This window comes from Lissotriton vulgaris, unplaced genomic scaffold (genome assembly GCF_964263255.1).
Source record: "Lissotriton vulgaris unplaced genomic scaffold, aLisVul1.2 SCAFFOLD_837, whole genome shotgun sequence".
Lineage (NCBI taxonomy): Eukaryota > Metazoa > Chordata > Amphibia > Caudata > Salamandridae > Lissotriton > Lissotriton vulgaris.
Window position 1 is genome coordinate 232,606 of NW_028247673.1, and position 8,615 is coordinate 241,220.

Here is an 8,615-nt window from a genome sequence, read left to right on the forward strand (position 1 = left end):
CACAAGATGGCGGCCGCTCCGAACTGTTTGGAATGTTGTCAGACACCGGAGAGCCAATCCGCTTCTCCTCGCGAAGTTCCGTAACGGATCGCTGTCACAGATATATACATTTTTTTGAACCTTAATTTCTCAAAATCCACTGGACCACATATCTTGAGACCTAGCAAAGGCACATCGGGGTACCAGTCCCTACAATTTTGCCAAGTTTGGTGGAAATCCATTCAGCCGTTCGGGCTAAAAGTGAGTCCAACCGCCCTATGGTAAATTGCATGGGGAAAACACGTTTTGGGACCCCCCTTTTATCTCGGCCCCCGCTTGACGAATCCCCCCCAAACTTGCAGGGAAGGACCGGAGAGTAAATGTGCCATTTTCAGGAAAATTTCAGCCAATTCCGTCCATCAACGCCAAAGTTATTCAACATAGAATTTTGAAAAATCCCATTGGAAAAAATCCTAACTATATATACCTACTGGCGACCGCCAGTAGGTTATATATATATATATATATATATATATATATATATATATAGGTTTGAATGGATGAGGCTTTGTTATGAAGCCCGCTTCACCCTGGAATTGAATTTTGAATTTGCCAGAGTTTGCGAAGGATTTTTCCTGAAGCACAGCGCACTGATGAACTTTACTGAGGCAAATAAGAACCAGCAGGAAACGGGATGGTTGCAATCTTTTCCACAGTATCTCTGACCATCACATATAGCTGCAAAATGGTACTGTACCTGAGAAAGGCCTGTGAAGGTGTTGGAGAAATGCTGTGAAAGTCTGCTAAAATCCACATTGAAGTAAGCTGTAAAATCGGAGTACCGACAAGAGGCATTGTGGGACATGAAGTCCAAATACCTAATAATGAAGGCGTACAGCGAGTTAAGATGAACCTGGATGCAACCACAGTGAGACTCAAGTATTATACAGCTAAAAGAATAATACAAGTACTATCAAACTTAACCCTACACTGTATTTAAAAATGTTTAAAACAGACTGCCTCTTTAAGCAAATTGACATTGGTCCTACTTCAATGTTTAAGCTACGTTTTAAAGAACTAACGAACCCACCCTCAATGCTGTGCATATGATTAAGAGGTGTGTTACCTCGAAACGCGTAATGCATTTCTGCCGAAATAAATGTATTTCAAGTACGCTGGTGTGGTCGGTTTCACGCTGCTGAGGTCTGCGCGTGGGTTTGGATGGATTTATGAGGTGCTTTGACACACCTGGTACCGACCCCAACTCGCATGGAAGGGCACCTTAATTGTCAAAGACTTTTGGAACTTTGTGAGAAACAAACAGGAGCGCCCGCCGGCTAAAACAATTATCACCGAAAGATTTGAATGGATGAGGCTTTGTTATGAAGCCCGCTTCACCCTGGAATTGAATTTTGAATTTGCCAGGGTTTGCGAAGGATTTTTCCTGAAGCACAGCGCACGGATGAACTTTACTGAGGCAAATAAGAACCAGCAGAAAACGGGATGGTTGCAATCTTTTCCACAGTATCTCTGACCATCACATATAGCTGCAAAATGGTACTGTACCTGAGAAAGGCCTGTGAAGGTGTTGGAGAAATGCTGTGAAAGTCTGCCAAAATCCACATTGAAGTAAGCTGTAAAATCGGAGTACCGACAAGAGGCATTGTGGGACATGAAGTCCAAATACCTAATAATGAAGGCGTACAGCGAGTTAAGATGAACCTGGATGCAACCACAGTGAGACTCAAGTATTATACAGCTAAAAGAATAATACAAGTACTATCAAACTTAACCCTACACTGTATTTAAAAATGTTTAAAACAGACTGCCTCTTTAAGCAAATTGACATTGGTCCTACTTCAATGTTTAAGCTACGTTTTAAAGAACTAACGAACCCACCCTCAATGCTGTGCATATGATTAAGAGGTGTGTTACCTCGAAACGCGTAGTGCATTTCTGCCGAAATAAATGTATTTCAAGTACGCTGGTGTGGTCGGTTTCACGCTGCTGAGGTCTGCGCGTGCGTTTGGATGGATATATATATACATATATACAAACATATATATAATGTTTTAATAATGTACTTTTACAATGTATATGACTTTACCACAGATGCATTTGCGTTATAATGACATGCGTGATAAAGTCATATGCGTTGTAAAAGTTTTAGAAATTATGGCTTTGCGGAGTAATAGTCCTGAGTTATAAAAATTGCGGAGTGATGATATGCGGGATGTTGGTTTGTGGAATATCATCACATATTCGTTTCCCGCTGTTCTTATTTTTTTCTGACCCACACCGACTCTCTTCGGCAAACCTAGCCCTGAACCCTAAAAATACCCCTGTACCCCAAAACCCAAACCTAGCTTTGAACCCTAAAATACCCCTGTACCCCAAAACCCAAACCTAGCCCTGAACCCTGAAAATACCCCTGTACCGCAAAACCCAAACCTAGCCCTGAACCCTTAATATAACCCTGTACCCCAAAACCCAAACCTACCCCTGAACCCTAAAAATACCCCTGTACCCCAAAACCCAAACCTAGCCCTGAACCCTAAAAATACCCCTGTACCGCAAAACCCAAACCTAGCCATGAACCCTAAAAATACCCCTGTACCCCAAAACCCAAACCTACCCCTGAACTCTAAAATACCCCATGTACCCCAAAACTCAAACCTAGCCCTGAACCCTAAAAATACCCCTGTACCCAATACCCAATACCCAAACCTAGCCCTGAACCCTAAAAACACCACTGTACCCCAAAACCCAAACCTATCCCTGAACCCTAAAATACCCTTGTACACCAAAACCCAAACTAACCCCTGAACCCTAAAAATACCCCTGTACCCCAAAACCCAAACATAGCCCTGAACCCGAAAAATACCACTGTACCCGAAAACCCAAACCTAGCCCTGAACCCTAAAATTACCCCTGTACCCCAAAACCCAAACCTAGCCCTGAACCCTAAAAATACCCCTGTACCCCAAAACCCATACCTATCCCTAAACCCTAACAAAAAACCCTGTACCCCGTAAACCAAAACAAGATCTGAACCCTTAAAATACCCAAACACCCCAAAACATATACCTCAGTGCCCCAAAACATATACCCCTATACCCTGTCGCAGGGATTCCGTGCTCAGACAGAACTGTGCATAGAGGCTTGGAACCTCAGTGAATTAGGGTGTGCCAAAACTCACCTTAGTACCCAAAAATCCCCTACCAGACTAGCTACAGTGTCTCATTGGTTATCATAAACTCCCAATGCTTAGACAAACCAGAACATGGACTTAGTACACCTCAGGTAACGTGGAACACATGAACACTCTTTCGTTATACAACCATTCCAATCCAGAACAAGGAGTAAAAGAGGACACGTGCATATTTGAAATGTTTATTCACTAATGCAGTGTTCTCAAGTGCAGTATCTTAGCTAATACAAGCAAACATATTATAAGAAACAAAGTAATCAGCATAGTCACTAGTCCTTAGAACACAAATGGTGAAAGCATGGTATTATGCTAAAATGAATAGGGTTTAACAAAAATGTAATTCTCACCCTCCCTAGCTTGTATATTATATTATATCTAAGAAGGTCTCTTTTGGGTTTTTGCAGAGCGGCCCCATACCTCAAGATCCTAGTGGTAAGGGATCACATCATCTTCCACCAGCTCTCTGCATGCGAAGCACCATCAAGTGTGTTTGTAAGCTCTTGTGCAAAGCAATATAAAACGCGCCTAAAGCCAGAACTTGGCCGCAGCTACATGTAGGTTATGTCTAGGAACGTGCGAAGATCAGTGCACACAACAACCACTGTGTTGAGATATCCTTGAAGGTTTCTGCACTCACTGTACAGACACAGCTCGCCAAACAAGACTGATATCAGAGTAACAACATATTATTTTTGCTTCAATCGAAAACAGTCTACTAGGCTCAAAGCTAAAGCAACAGCTATGTGTCGTGTGCAAAAGCAGCAGAAAGGTAAAATGGCGTTTAAACTCCTAAAAAGCTCATGCTAACTTAACATAGCATACAGGCTATATATATCAATATGACACCCTCCCTTGATCCGAGCACGTATCAGATAAGATAAGATAAGATAAGAGACTCAAATGTTGAAAGCAGAGTTCAATAAAACGTTCAGTTCGAAATCGAGTAGGTGAGGAAAAAAAAATGTTTTGTCCGCCCAAAAATCCAAAATCTCACCAGCATGACAGTATAATGTCCACTGTTAGTAAAGCCAATAGGTGTGAATAATAAAAAAATATCCATCATAATTCCGGAAATTCTTTTAGAGAAAGAAAAAATTATGACATCAAACGTCTCAATAGGAGTCAGCCTAAAACTGAGTATGCGAAATAAGCAGCAACTGCTTCCAAAAGGAAGTCACTATTATCATCCGAAAACAACTCAGCCATCCAATTCAATAGTGAGAAAGAACATACATGCTCTTCAATTACCGGAGCCTCTAGTACCATCAGAGGACAACTCGGTAGGTTCTCAATGAAGCTGTGTGCCAAGAAATCTTGCGCCGCTGCAAATATATTCCAACGACCAAGTATTCCATGCATCGCTGCAAAGGCCATAATCCCTCCGTCAGAACAAAGCAAATTATGAGTAACTAAGGGACTCATGAGATGATTAAAATCCACTTCAGGAGACACCAAATTGCAGAGACACAAATCCAAGGCCCAATCGAAATCGCAGCTCAGGCAATGAAAGACAGGCTGAACACAGGTGAAATAGGAAAATCGAAACGATAATCCATATGTAGCACTTAAGGTGGCAAGAGGCAGCGCACCATAGTATTCAAGCATCCTGTTGCGAAACAGTGCTAACTGCTCCTGCTCGTCTGCGAACACAGGACGGGCATCCATTTTGAAGAAAACAAAATAGCAACAAAAAGCCAGCAGCCAGCGCCAGCAAAACAGGAAATCCACCAAATAGGCTGGAGAATATCGAATGGAAGAAAGCAGGAATGACTTCAAATATCTTTTGGAAAGAAGTCACTAGACCACTGCTCACTACTTTAAAAAAATGAGCCAGCCCCGTAGTGGAGGATGCGTTAAAGATTGTATGAATCAGCTCACCGAAATGTAAAGGCAGGTCAGTATTTAACAAAGCATACACTTCTGTGCGGGTGTTAGCTACGTGAAGGACAAATGTTTCGCGAGCAGATGTCAGGGCAACTTCTTTTTGTGACAGTAATGCTCTTATTCTGCTCATCTTATTGAACTCTGACTTCAAGGCCGCAATTCTCGGCCAGATGGAAACATCCAGGTTCCCAGGCGGGGGTGGATACAGCACATTTTTACAGCAAACCACATGCTCACTGACTGTTACAACATAAGCTATGCCTTTCAATAACCCACAGCAATCTTCATTATTTAAAAGTAAATAACTCCTGTTTGCTAATAAAGTAAAAGTCGGGATAATAGCAGGCACCGGTGTTCCTTTCAAAACACATGCTAAATTAGGGCGGTCTTGATTACAGGAGCCATGCAATTGGATGTGCCTACACATCAACGAGTGATCTGGTGTTTCCGTACACTCTTCCCCTTTCAGATAAACTTCCTTTCCGTCCCTAAGGCATCTGTAAGTGAAAGGGAGAGACCAGGCTTCATGTAAATAGGAGCTACCAAGTGGCTCACATCTGCCAATGACAAAATATTTCATACAATTCGTAAACTGGAAAAGCGCAAAAGGTAAAGTTATTAACCCGTGGATAAGCCACGTTGCAGCAATGGCCTCTGCCACCGAAAAGGGCAAAGACTCCAAGCGTTCAATGTGTAACATGGAAAAAGAAGCATCTCTCATTGAAAGCAAAGGTTGTTTTTCAGTTAAATTAAAAGGTGCAAACAGAGAGGTGACATTAATGTAATTCCAAGGCACTTTTAAATGTTTTAGTGTCTGCAGGGTCCACGCAAACTGCATAATAGAACGCAATTGATTTTGACCATGGTACAAAACAGATACTTTATCCTGTACAATTTCAACAACAGATGACACAATATTATCCAATGTGTTGTCGTGTTCATATCTAGGACCCTAATTCGATATTCCCGATTTATGCCCTTGTAGGGTTATAATCAATAATATCCTGACAAAGGCATGAGAATCAGATTCATATTCAGTAATAGCCCATGCAATCCAAAGCACAGCACGGCTACTCCCATCGACTCCTAGAAAGCACAACGCGTTCTTTAAACAAACCAAGCCTCCAGCAGCCCTGGAAAACCCCCTGCTTTTGTTTTGATTTGAACAAGAACTCCTGAAGTCCAGCAAGAACTGTTAGTTCTTGGTGACGTCTTATGTCCAACCTTACGTCAAACCCAGCACCTTTCAGGTATAAAATACCAACAGTTGCCTTAAGCAAACACATGGTGGTTTGGAGCAGAGCGGCCATCTACTTGCCCGAGAGCCCAGCTGATGCGAGAACCCACGGAAGCCACCCCTCCCATTTGAAGCGCTGAGAGAGACACTGTCTTTTTCTCCAGCCGAGAAAATCCAGCTCTGGCGTTTCCAGCCTACCCTTGCGGGTTGCTGGAATATCGAGTCCTGAGGAAAGAGATACCAGACCTCCCACATTCTATTACCAAGGTACGGAGCTGACTAAACCCTTAAGAGAGTTTTTGATGCAGATTCTTGGCAAAACAATCTTAGCCAACTTAACTTTAAACTGCTACTTACTCATCCCTTCCCACGTATTAGGCTTATGTCAGGTACACCGGGGTAGGCTTAGTTAGAAACACCAGTTGAGTATGTTAGTCAATGTATTTATGTATGTATATATTTTATCCATTTTAAAGTATCATATGGCTAAGAAACCATATCAATGCTTTTACAGTATTATTTCGTATTACTGCTTTTACTGTACGCACTTTACTTTACTTTAAGTATTGCAATTGTGGCAATTCATTTCTCTTGCATGAGAAAGAAGACTGTTCAATAAATACCACCTTTTTATTGAAAACGCCCGTCTCTCTATTTCTCTGCACTCTGGTGAAACTAAGTATGCACTGCTGACTGAGTGAAATAGCTGTCTATTGTTTTCACACGACTCTAGAGATATACTCTTATTCTGAGGGAGCAAAGTTGTCATGTTTATGCGGTTGTCGGAAACTGAATCCCTTCTTGTCTGAGCCAAGGGAGCTTGTCCCTCCCTATTCATTCAAGAAAGTTTCCAGTGACCTCTGAGCTAGCTTGCGCAAACCTAAATTAAGTTTAACATAGTCAGTAGAGACCTAGATGACCTCAGTCCTACGTCTACACTGCTGTTTATGTTATTCCAATGCGCACAGCCTATTGGGAAAATAGGAACTACACTACAGTGTAAATTCGGGAGGAAAGGGTGTTAATACTGTTATCCACAACTGCAAGCACTTTTTCCAAATTAGCTTGATCAATAGCTCTAAGGTGTGTAGCCGCTTCAATCTGTGATGTTTTCCAGAGTTCATTATAAATGGCATAGATCCATCTTTTAGATCTACCATTAGCCGGGCCCTTTATGAAGTCATTCAAGTCAACCTCGTCAGTCAGTTTAGACAAATGCAATTTCACTGACGCCAATGTAGAGTGTTGGAGCCAATTCTGACACAATTTGCCTACTGAATAAGTGGTTACAGAATGGTCACTCTCAAAACGGGGATCTACTCTGACCTGTATAAAACCCTCTGCCAGGCCCAAAAAACGATGTTGGCATTAATCTGCACTTCTGTGCCACATCAACCAACCCTTGGGATCCAAACTGGATATGTTAAAGGATGAATTTAGCAAAAGGGTCCGCAACTCTCTAATCGAAAATTTAGTTTATTTATTTATTTATTTATTGACATTTGTAGAGCGCGGCGAATACCCGTGGGCGTCTCGGCGCTAGTTAAGGGATGGATCAGCAACTGGGTAAAGAAGATATACAAGGCTATTGGTCAAATAACCACGTCTTTAGCTGTTTGCGGAATGTGAACAGGGAGGGACTTGCTCGGATATGTGCAGGAAGGGTGTTCCAGAGTCTAGGGGCGGCAACCAGGAAACGCCTGTCGCCCCAGGTGACTGTTCTAGTGCAAGGCACAGCCAAGAAGTTCTGAATAGAGGAACGAAGAGATCGGGTTGGGACATGATGGAGAAGATTCTGTTGGAGAAAGTGGGGAGCTTGATTATTGAGTGACTTGTAAACAATACACAGCGATTTGAATTTGATACGGCTGCGTATCGGGAGCCAATGGAGATCCCTAATGATGTTTGTAACTGGTGCGAACTTGGGGATCCCAGCCAGCATTCGTGCGGCTGCATTTTGGATTGACTGCATCTTATTTGTCACTCGGACTTGGGCATTTAAGAATAGAGCATTACAATAGTCCAAGGAGGACAGGACTAGTGAGCTGACCAGTGTTTTCCCGGCCGTGTTCGGTAGGAAAGGTAGTATTTTCCTAATCATTCTCAATTTCATATGAGCTGAAGCCGCAGTTTTATTCGCATGTGCCATAAAATTGAGGCCAGCATCGAAGATGACGCCTAGATTTCTCACTTTGCTAGCTGGACTCGGCGGGGGACCGAAAGATGGTGGCCACCAGACAGGTGACCAGCCCGGGGAGAGGTGACCGAAGATGACCACTTCCGTTTTTTCTGAATTGAGTTTCA